General features: G+C 45.6%; 1 protein-coding gene across 1 annotated transcript in view; it reads left to right on the forward strand.

The window, feature by feature from the left end:
* LOC311243505 (zinc finger protein RFP-like) overlaps nucleotides 1-12318 on the forward strand; it is a gene marked incomplete at both ends in the record, with an annotated part of 81403 nt that overhangs the window by 42633 nt on the left and 26452 nt on the right. The window lies entirely within an intron of this gene.

The raw sequence follows: 12318 nt of genomic DNA on the forward strand, positions 1-12318 counted from the left end.
AATTAATGATTGAAATTAAACTGAGAATATGTTGATAACGTGATAACAAGTGTGTGGGGAGGGGGGGAGGTTGTATCTCCTGTGTCTCCCTAAAGCTCTAACCCTCTCATCATTCCTACTGAGTCAATGAGGATGAAATCTATCCCCTGTGTCTCCCTAAAGCATAATAAGTGCCGTGAACCTACTTAAAAAGAGGATAACTATTTGTAGCAGCTCTTTTGCCAATCACATGGTGGACACAATGGTTGCTGGTGGATAAAGGTGTTCTGACACATGCATTAATTAATGATTGAAATGTCGATCCAATTGTTGCAATTAGGGATGCTCGATATTGGCTTTTTTACCGATACCGATATACCGATATTGTCCAACTCTTAATTTCCGATACCGATATCAACCAATATCAACCGATACCGATTGCAGGGTCCCTTAATAATTTCAGGTAATTAACATTACATATATCTTGTTGTGGAATTAACACAACATTATGCATACTTTTGACAATAAATAAAATCAGAATTTGTTCTTACTTGCTAGCCTGGGTAAATAAAGGTTATAGAAATGTAAAAAAAAGAAAAAGAAAAAAAGAAAAATTTAAACCGATACAGATATTTTCCGATATCACATTTTAATGCCGATATCGGCCGATAATATCGGTAGGCCGATAATATCGGACATCCCTAGTTGCAATAATAAAGGGTGATTTATTGCTCACAGTTCATATCGTTTCCAATAAACAAACAAACACAAAGTGTCCAAAAAAATGTCCACCTTACTCTGTGATAATCTATCCCAATAACATACAAAAACAAAATTCAATATTAATTTACAAATCAAATAAGCCGCCACAACACGGTCCAAAACGTGTGCGCTTCCCATTGGTGGAAAGTAACGTAAAGTAAAGTATTTTCACTCAAGTACTGTACAATTTCAAACTAATTGTACTTTATGTGAGTATTTAAATTTTAGGGAACTTTATACCTTGGTGTTGTCCGCTCACATCACAGCGACAACCAGAACCTGCAGATTCCTCCTGAGCAACGTCAGAAGGATACGCCCCTTCCTGACAAAAGAAGCCACCCAACTCCTCGTCCAATCAACAGTCATCTCCCGCCTCAACTACTGCAACGCACTGCTTGCTGGCCTCTCGGCCACTGCCACTAAGCCTCTTCAACTCATTCAAAAACGCAGCGGCCCGCCTGATCTCAAACCTACCGAAGTTAGCCCATGTCACCCCACTTCTCAGGGACCTGCACTGGCTCCCCATTGCCGCACGAATCTGCTTCAAGGCCCTCGACCTGACATATCGTGCGGCGAAGGGAACGGGATCCGCCTACCTCCGGTCAATGGTCTCCAACTACACACCCTCAAGACCCCTACGGCCTACGCTCTGCATATTCTGGCCGCCTCAGACCTACTCCTCCCGAGCTCCAGGAGGGTCATCAAAGAGAAGTCGCCTATTCTCAGTCCTTGCCCCACAATGGTGGAACGAACTTCCAACCACAGTTAGGACAGCCGAAACCCGTCTAATATTTCGCCGTCGACTATTTCATTTCATTTCATTATCTGAAATTAAAATAAATTATTTAAAAAATAAATAATTAAAAAATATTTTTTTAAATCTAACCCTAACTAAACTTACTGTCATGCACTTGTCCTAATATACTAACCTACACTGTAGCACTCAACACTTTGATGAACATTGTTAGTCAGCTGATTGTATCCTTCCTGCTGTCTTGTACAAACTTGTAAGTCGCTTTGGATAAAAGCTAAATGACAAAATGTAAATGTAATGACAAAATGTAAATGTAATGTAATGTATACTTTTACTCCACTACATTTCAAGGGAAATATTGTACTTTTTACTTACTTGGAGAGGACATAATCAGAGCAGCATAACTGGGCCACATACCACTTTAACATAACCTTTCGACGAGAGTCTGAAACTGTCAAAATCCATCACAACCTTGAAAAAATCACTGAAAGAGGAACTGCTCAAATCATATCTCTAAATAGAATCCATACTTAGGTATATTAATTGTCTGTATTTATGTATCTATGTTGTAGTATGTATGTTATAGGTAGGTGTGTAAGCTACCTACGTTGTATGTTTTTGTTTGTTTATATTTGTGATCAGGCTCCCTCCAAAAGCTTTAAATAGCTTCTTGGGAGACCTGGCACACGCCACAATCTCGACGATGATGTTTTCACATGAAGATATGTAATATATTGTGTGTGTGTGCGTGTGCGTGTGTGTGTGCGCGCGTGTGTGTGAATAAATTCATTCATTCATTCATTTTTCGGAGCAGCATAACGAGTTATATGAGTACTGCGTCTTGCTCTTCGCCATCGAGATGTACCTCATCTCCGGTACCTACTGTACTTCATTAACGAAAAAACAAATGCACCCAGCATCTGACCAGGCCCCGCCCCAGTGCCGTACTATAAGGCACCGGGGGTGGTCACCACTCGCCCTTCCTCGGAAAAAGTTTCCATCAGAAAACCCTCCCAAGGGACCTCAGGGCGCGCTAAGAGCAAGACGCTCAGCCAGTACTCATATAACTAGGTTATATACATAACCTATCGTTATATAGTCGTACTGGCGAATCGCGTCTTGCTCTTCGCCATCGAGATATGGGGACAGAGCAGACGCGAGGACCGACAAATGCACCCCCTGAGGACCCGTAAGCCCACATCAGGGGGGAGGGGAGTCCCGTCACCCCTCCTTCCTAGTGAAGAGGGGGCGGCAGTCAACTCCACCCAAGTGCGAAAAAGAGGGAACTAGAAACCTCTAAACGCACAGCACAGGCGGGACCACGTGTGACACAACACCTTGTGATCCACACCCACACATCCCTGCTAACCCACCGAAGGTGGGAAGCAGGGGAGGTTCCAGACCTCAGAACCGCCTGGGAGACAGAACCCCCGGTCATGTCCATGAGGTAAAACCTTACGAAGGGACCCGGGGAGGACCATGAGGCCGCAGCACAGATGTCCTCCACCGAGGCCCCTCCTAACAGGGCGGCAGAGGCCGCCACCCCACGAGTGGAGTGCGCCCTGACACCCCCAGGGGGGCCAGCCCAGCCAACGTGTAGCAAAGGGCAATGCCCTCGCACAACCAATGGGATAGGCGCTGTTTCGACAGTGCCTTACCAGCGCGAGAGCCACCACAACAGACAAAAAGTTGATCGGTAGCCCTGAGGCCCTGAGTACGGCTGAGGTAAATCCCCAAAGCCCGGACCGGACATGACAGGTGAAGGCTCGCCTCCAACTCACTAGCGTGAGGAGGCAGATGAAAACGCCTGAACCACAATATCCCCGGAGCAAAAGAGCTTCGGATATTTTTTGGCACGAAGACTGGGTTAGGCCTCAGAGTGGCACCGCTATCGAAATGAATAGACAGACACTCAGGCCGCACAGAGAGAGCACAGAGCTCACCCACGCGCTTAGCGGAGGTGATGGCCAGCAGGAACGCAGTCTTGAACGACAGCTGTTCCAAAGGCGCTTGCTCAAGAGGCTCAAACGGGGCCTCGGACAACCGACCGAGGACCAATTGAAGATCCCAACTCGGAGCCAGAGAACGTTTCACCGGCTTAAGGTGCCGAGCGGAACCTTAGCCGCTTCCACTTGCCTCTCACCGGGTCTATTTCCATACTGGAAAAAAAACACCTCCGTAACCTCCTCCTGGGGTGAAGAAGAGGCCACGAGGGACCACGGAATGAGCAGATGCCATCATACCGAGCAGGCGTATCACGGACAGCGCCATAACCGTCCTAGGACGGAACCTCCCGAGCGTGTCGACAACACTCTCTGAGAGGGATGCCCATAGCACTCCACCCGTTGACTGGGAAGAGGAGTACTCTACTTCCAGTCTACAGCAAACCCCAGGCTGGTAGGAAACCTGCCTGGTATGAGACCTGACGATCCACCTTGACCGCCAAGGACCAGAACGTTGTCAGGACAGAATACACTTCGTAACCCCTGACGACGCAGAGGCCCCAGTGCAGCCTCCACGCACTTGGTGAAGATGCGGGGAGCCAGAGAAAAGCCGAATGGCAGCCTCTGGTACTCATACGCTAAACCCTGCAAAGGAAGCGTAGGTAAGCCCTAGGATGGAAGATTGGGGATGCGAATACGCATCCTACAGGTCTATGGAGGAGAACCAGGCCCCCACCTGACAGTGTTCAACAGGTAGGAGACGATCCAAAAAATGCTGAACCTTCCCATGGGACAGGTCCAGCATGGGTATGACACCCCCCCCCCTCCCGATTTCTCGGGCACCAGAGAACACCGGGAGGAAAACGCCATGACGATGGCTTGCTTCGTCCACAGAGATTGGATCTCGTTGACCTGAGCTGTCACTGCTGGTGAACCTTACAATAGGGTCTGTACCAAACCCGAAAACGGGTGGGGTTGTGCAAACACAAGTCCCCGCCTCAGCGTTCTCTCCATCCACCTCGACATATGGTACTGCTGTAGCCATATGTGATGATACTCCCAACGCACCCGCCACCATTTGGCGCAGGTCCGCTAGGATCTGTAGATAGGCGGCCCGGTCCCACCCGCTGTGCGTAGCCAACCCTGGACCCGTGCGAGCAGAGCGTTCCGTGGAGTCGGGACATGTGACCCTGACACTACCCACGAGGCAATCACACCCAAGGGGGGACCCCGACAGAAAGGGCCGGTTTGATACGGGGGAAGCTGACATCAGTCTAGGTGACAAATGCTCCCCCACTGAACACCCCTCCAGAACATGCTGAGGAGTATTAACGTGTTATCGCCCGATTCTATTAACGCCACTATTTTCTTTAACTCATGATTAACTTTTAAGAATTATATTTGTATTTTAACTTTCTTTTTTTTTTTACTTTTTTTAACTAGACTTCACTCAGGTGTATTATTGATGCGTGTGTGTGTGTGTGTGTGTGTGTGTGTGTGTGTGTGTGTGTGTGTGTGTGTGTGTGTGTGTGTGTGTGTGTGTGTGTGTGTGTGTGTGTGTGTGTGTGTGTGTGTGTGAGATATAGAGAGAGAGGGGGGTGAGAGAGATGAGGAAGGGGCAAGAAGGAAAGAGAGCTGGGAGAGTGTGTGTGTGAGAGAGAGAGAGGGGGGGTGTGATTAATCAGCCCTTGTGTGGGTGAATGTAACAAGTTCCTAACGTTTTCTTTCCCCTATTATTTCATGCACACTTTATTCATTGTTTTAAATTATTATTTTCTTTTATTAAGTTGTTTTGTGCATCACTCTGTTTTGAATTTGATGCAAATTTGCAATGCATGAGGGTCATCCTTTTGTGTTAAATGGCTGCATAAAGCAAGCATTTGTTGACTCGCATGTTGATAAGAGTATTAAAACTTGGAACTTGAAAAAGATCTGTTTAAGGTAGAAAATCGATTAATCGAGTTAAATATTTTAATCGATTGACAGCACTAATTCCTATGTCTCCAAGGAATCATGGGGCTCTGGGGAATAAAGGTTGGGAACCCCTGCTATAGCCTATCCTAGGCTATTTTATTTACAGTAGTCTATTTATGATTTGTTTCCATAGCCGGTCTCAGTTATGCTGTGGCTGAGATGGGTCGGGATTAATGAAGCTGATAGGAGACTGCTTCTCGGCTACGAATTAAAGCCACGATTTAAAATAATGTACTTCCTTCTTGACAATAGCATATACTATAACAATAATACAAGAGCATAAGAACAATGAATCTCACTGCCATGTAGCCTACGCCATGTATAGCCTGCCTATGTGATCAATAAAAACACAAACTTGAATTCCATCATCATATTTATATGTTGTGTCTGTCCACTATGTTTGTTACTTTGTTATTTTTTTCCCCTATTGTTCGCGCGTGAACCCGTTATAATTACACTACTGTCACTATTTTACAATTAACTATAATGAATTACGGGTCATACCGAACACGTCAGTCAAACTAATGCACGAAAGCTTATTTCGGCGTTGCAATATTCATATTCTACCGCTGGGCGCCAGGTACGCATGCTCTGAGCTGTGCGTAAATATACGCACAAAGTCAAGCACACGTTCAAATTGATAAGTCACACACTTTGCTTAGAAATTATCGTACGCACGGGTTACGCACATATCTGTGCGTACGCACCATTGATAAATGAGGGCCCAGGCCCATTGCAAGTTGCTGTACTCTGTCGTCTACTCTAAGCCATCCTAGGTTGTCAAAGTGAGCAGGGGTGAGGTGGGTTCTAGGACTAAGGTCAAGCAGTAGTCTGACCGGTTTGTTTTGTGATGTTTGTCATTTTGTTTTTAGCGCCTTTGAGGTGCTTTGGTACCATGAGGTGCAAAAATAGTCGTAGTACCCTTGAATGAGTGCTCCTGCCAGAGTCTTCAGGGTATTCTTGTTTACCAGAGAGGAGATCCGGTACAAGAATCTAGTTCGTTGGTTGATTTTTTTTTATTACATTGGATGCCATTTTGTCACAGAAAATATTTGCCTCTAGGATGGAACCTAGGTATGTAATTTCATGTTTCCTTGTGACAATATTGTCACCCACTGTAACTGAGAAGCCATCGATCTTGCTGAGTTTGTTATTTGAACCAAAGAGAATGGACTGTTTTACCCAGGTGTAATGATAGTTTGTTATCAGCAAGCCAGGTGCAGATTTTGCCTAGTTCCGAGCTCAGGGTTTTTTCAACCTGTAACTTGTTCTTGTCAGAGACTAGCAGGGCTGACTCGTCCGCGAACAGGAACAAGTTGCAGTCACAAGCTGACGACATTTCATTTGCATAAATTAGGAACAGTAGCGGTCCTAGTATGCTTCCTTGTGGAACACCACAGCTCACTGGGAGGGGGGGGGGATAGGGTACCGTTTACCTCCACCATCTGTTCTCTCCCCTCCAGGTAGCTTGTATGATTTCTACAACGCAGTTCGACGATTTGCGAATCTGATTGGCCAGGTCATTTCTGGTCATGTGACATGTACGCCCAATCGTGGGACCGCAAGTGTCTACACTGGTTAAGCTTAGGCGCTCTTTCGAAGTTGGTTAAGGTTAGAGTTTGTCTTAGAGCATGGCGATAGAACGCCAGGTGCTTTGCAGGCTGTTCGACACGGAAATGGTCAAAGACACAGCTCGTCACGCTATTGGGCGCACATGTCACATGTCCAGAAACGTCAGTGGCCAATCAGATTCGCAAATCGCCAAACTGTGTTGTAGAAAGCATGTAGATTGCATCCAGATCACTGATAAACTATCAAAACAAGGGATGTCCGATATTATCGGCCTACCGATATTATCGGCCGATATTGGCATAAAAATGTGATATCGGAAAATATCTGTATCTGTTTTCAAAAAAATAAAACAATTTTTATTTATTTTTTACATTTATTTAACCTTTATTTACCCAGGCAAGCAAGTAAGAACAAATTATTATTTTATTTATTGTCAAAGTATGCATAATGTTGTGTTAATTACACGACAAGAGATATGTAATGTTAATTACCTGAAATTATTCCGTTTTTGGGGGGGGGGGGAAACCCTACATATCGGTATCGGTTGATATCGGTATCGGAAATTAAGAGTTGGACAATATCGGTATATCGGTATCTGTAAAAAAGCCAATATCGAGCATCCCTAATCAAGACCAATTGCTTTTAGCTTGTCAATCAGAATGGAGTGATTGACAGTGTCGAAGGCCTTTTGTAGGTCCAGCATGACCATGCCACAGTATTTGCCCGCGTCCACCTCTTGTTTGATGTGGTCGTTCAAATGGAGAAGGCATGTGTCAGTGGAGTAGGATGTTCTGAAGCCAGATTGGAATTCGTAGATTAGATTTTTTTCCGCAAGGTACTTTTCAACCTGTTCGTATACTATTTTTTCCATGACTTTCGAGATGGAGGTAAGAATAGAAACAGGGCGGTAGTTGCCTGGGTCTAATTTGCTGCCCTTTTTGTGCAGGGGGGTTACTCTCGCAATTTTGAAGTCTTTGGGTACGTGTCCCTGTTTTATGGAGAGGTTTAAGCCCCATAGAGGCCTTTGGGAAGTATCGTTCGGAAAAATTCCACCGCTCATCGAAAGTTCTCGGTGTCCTCTTCAAAATGGCATAAAACTACAATTCCCGACGTTCAACTTTTCCAAAATGGTCGACTTTCGCGACCAAAATAGAAAAACGGAAATCTATCTAATAACACTTTAACCTATTGGTAAACGAACATATTGATTATTTACATTATAATTGCTGTTGTGACATGTTTTATTTTATTTGTATCTACTTTTTCTCCCCATTTTTCTCCAGTCCCCAATTTCGTATTGTCCAATTCTACCCTCCCCTGTCTCGAACGCTGTTGGCCATCCCTCCCACAAGCCGGCTGCAATGTGGACGAAGCCTTGCATCACGTGTCCCCTCCGAGGAGGCAGCCGTCGCATCTTTTCACCTGCACAGCGCGATCTCTCAGCGGCGAGGGTCTGCGTGGGAGGGACACGCCGCCCTCGTCGCTTCCTGATTCTACTGCGCAGGCGCACCAACCGACCTGTAGGAGTCGCTGTCCACAATGTCCGATCCCCACCCACCAGCTTCCCACCCCCTAATACTGCCAATTGTATTAGTATGAATGACCAGCCAAGCTGGTAGCAACGCCAAGAGCTGGGCTCGAACCCAGCATCTCCTGCGTTGGTGGCGAGCGCCTTGCCCACTGCGCCACCTAGCCGCCCTGTTGTGACATGGTTATGATATTTATACTTGAATACGTTTGAAAAATAAAACAATACTTTTGTCAGTCAAGACAGATTGATTTATGACATGATGTCATTTGCGGTCCGCCGATGAACCGCGCGGGTGGAAGAGGTTAATGGGATAGTCTGTGTGTTTTGGGAACCATTAATCCCTGGATAGGCTAAAATGGCGAGTTCCCAATAGGGGGGCTTGTCTTGGTGTGACCTTTAGGTGGCTGCAAACGTGGGTAGAGACAGGGACTTGTGTCCACTCGGGAGCACGTTTCTGGCAGAGGGGGTCGCTGTATAACAGTTGCTTATTCTGCCCAGAGTTTCAGTGCATAAGTACCCCCTACAAGTAGTGGCACGAAGACTAGGGTTTGAGTTATTTAGTTATCCAGCCTCACGTTATGATTGGGACTGGCTCTGACCTCGGAAAGGGCAAATACCGCCCCCTATCCTCTCCTGGATGGTATTGCACCCATTGGAATGGACTCAATGAAAATGCATGTGAAAAAAAGAACTCCGGATTCCACTTTTTACTTCTCAGGCATGTAACCCAAGACTATTGCATTCATTGGGGCAACCGAAAGCAGCGTGGATGATCTGTTTCGAGGTCTAATGTTGGATCAATAAACGCGATCGATATTTGGAATGGCGATCAGGAATTGGAATAATCTTTTTGCAGAACATCTGATCTGAGGTAAGGAATCTATTTTACCAGTTTTGGGGTAATCCGATGTTTTTTTCCCATATTTTACAGCGTGTCTATGTGTGGCTGTGTGTGCGTGTATGACGTTAGCGCTGACCAGGTCATAATCGATTTTTCAGCCCGCTTCTCTAGCATGCATAAGTACACATATACTATCGTTAATCTAGCGTTTATTTGAAAACTATTCATAAATCAGCCGGAAAATGACAACGTGTTGTGTGTATTCCAGTAAAGGGCGATTCCTGTGGAATCTTTTTTTTTTTTTTTTTTTGACATTTCCAAAACTATACTCTATAAAAACTATACGGTATAAAACAGAAATGTACCGATGGAAAAACTATCCGTTTCGTACATGTTGACTGCAAGCAAGTCATTGATAAGCGACGGGCGTATTAGACACAATAGCCATAATTTAAGATATAGTTTATGCGTTCGCCCTCTCATTGACTAAAGCGCTGGCACTCAAGCGATAAATAGCCCACACCATACTGGCAATCAAAGTGTTAAGAGTACTGGACCAAAAGACACACTTGGGGGTGACAGTGGCTCAAGAGTGGTGGACAAGCTGATAGAGCTGGATCTGGGCTCCGCTCTGAGCGCCTGGATACTGGACTTTCTGAGTGAAAGGCCCCAGGCGGTCAGGGTGGGAGGTCAGACCTCCAACACCATCACCCTGAGCATCGGGTCCCCCCAGGGCTGTATTCTGAGCCCCCTGCTCTACTCACTATACACACATGACTGTGTGGTCAAGTTCAGCTCCAACTACATAGTGAAGTTTGCGGACGACACAGTGGTGGTGGGGCTGATCTCGGACAACGACGAGAAGGCCTACCGGGAGGAGGTTGAGGTACTGGAACGCTGGTGCCAGGACAACAGCCTGTTCCTGAACATTGGTAAAACCAAGGAGCTGATCGTGGATTTTAAAAGGAAACAGCAGGGGACACACACACCACTGAGGATAAACGGGGCTACCGTGGACAGGGTGAGCAGCTTCAAGTACCTGGGGGTCAACATCTCAGAGGATCTGACATGGACAACACACATAGACTCAGTCGTAAAAAAGGCAAAGCAGCGCCTCTACCACCTGAGACGGTTAAGGAAGTTCAGAGTATCTGGGAAGATACTCCAGTCCTTCTACTCCGGAGCTGTAGAGAGCATCTTGACTGGAAACATCACTGCCTGGTATGGAAACAGCACAGCACAGGACAAGAAGGCCCTGGCCTACAGAGAGTGGTGCGCTCAGCCGAACGTACCACAGGTATTGCACTACCACCCCTGCAGGTCCTATACAACAAGAGGTGCAAATCCAGAGCCTGCAGAATAATGAAAGACCCCCACCACCCCAACAACAACCTGTTCAAGCTGCTGCGGTCACGCAAACGCCTGCAAACACCAGCAACTAGGACAGAGAGACTTCGGCTCAGCTTCTTCCCCCAGGCCATCAGAGCCTTGAACACTGAACTCTCCACACACAAGCACACACGAGCACACACACTGTACACACTCACACAATAGCAGCCACTTTAACATGAGCACACACACACACTCATGCTGCACACTAGGCCTGCCGCGATAAGCAATAAATCGATGAATTGCCGCGATAATTAAAATTAATGCAATGATTTTGACGGGCGCGATTAATTGCTATTTGCGCGTTTGTTTTAATGAGGCGGAACCAGTGCCCCTCGTCAGTCACTGTCCTTGTTGGGAGGCGGGCCGCTGGCTTTACTACAGAGCACAGCACAGGAGCTCCGTGGGGCAACGCCTCATAGCTTAACTACATTTCTCAATAGTGTTGCTCCTTTTAACCAAGTAGCGTTATTTATAGTGTAACGTTAGCTATTTTTAGACCCAAGTAGTTACTCGCTACTGCCCGGAGAAACTGGACTGCTAAATAAAGATGAAAGATCGAGTGTTGATTCTCATTCAATGCTAACAACATTAGCTAAATAGCTAACAAACGAAATACAACGTATAGCATAGCTACAACACAGAATAACGTTAATACAATTACATGCATCATTGTTTACAATGAACGGGTGGGGCTAGTCAAAGGACTGGACACGGGGACAAGTTAAACATGAATTCATTTATTATAACGTAGTAGGTAGTTTCGAGTCGTGCTGCAGTGCCTACGCACCACAGCTATTCTATTATATACTGCTTTGACGCTTCCTCCTCATCGTTGATTGCCTGTAGTAGCTGCATCTAACGTTAGTAGCTAACGTTAAAACTAACCTAAAGTTAGTTGTTCACCAACAATCTCAATATTTGTTTTATCATTAGCTCAAAAACACAGAACCGGACGAGACAAGTTGTCGGCTCATAGGTTCTGCTAGGATAATCACAACAATACTTCCGGTCCGGTCGGTGGGCTTCAAAATAAAAGTCTAAAACACCGGAAAAGACGGAGTGGTGGGCTTCAAAATAAAAGTTTTGGGAAATAAATTTCTAAAAAAAGAAAATCTCTAACCGGTCGCAACAATATCGCTTATCGCGATATTTTCGGGGGCAATTAATCGCCCAGCAAAATGTGTTATCGTGGCAGGCCTACTGCACACGCTCACTTATGGTCACTTTACAAAAGGAAAGGTCACTTTAAGAATAGTATAGTATAACTTGAGATTGTATAATATAGCATTGTATAGCAGTGTACATAAAGACCCAGTGCCTCATCCGTAGCGAACAGTGTATTGCACTACCACAGGACCTAGCATGTCCTACCATGCTCTGTAAATAACGCATGTACATATACAGATATGCCCTACTTTGTTTACTTGTTTTATTGCACAATGTCGTTCTATTGGATTCTTATTATATATTACTATTGTATTATGCACAATGGTTGCGGGCAAGACCCCCCACATTTCATTTGTATCCTTGTATGCCGTGACTAATAAAACTCTTGACTTGACTTGGTCAT

This window comes from Notolepis coatsorum, assembly GCF_963971535.1.
Source record: "Notolepis coatsorum genome assembly, chromosome: 1".
Classification (NCBI taxonomy): Eukaryota; Metazoa; Chordata; class Actinopteri; order Aulopiformes; family Paralepididae; genus Notolepis; species Notolepis coatsorum.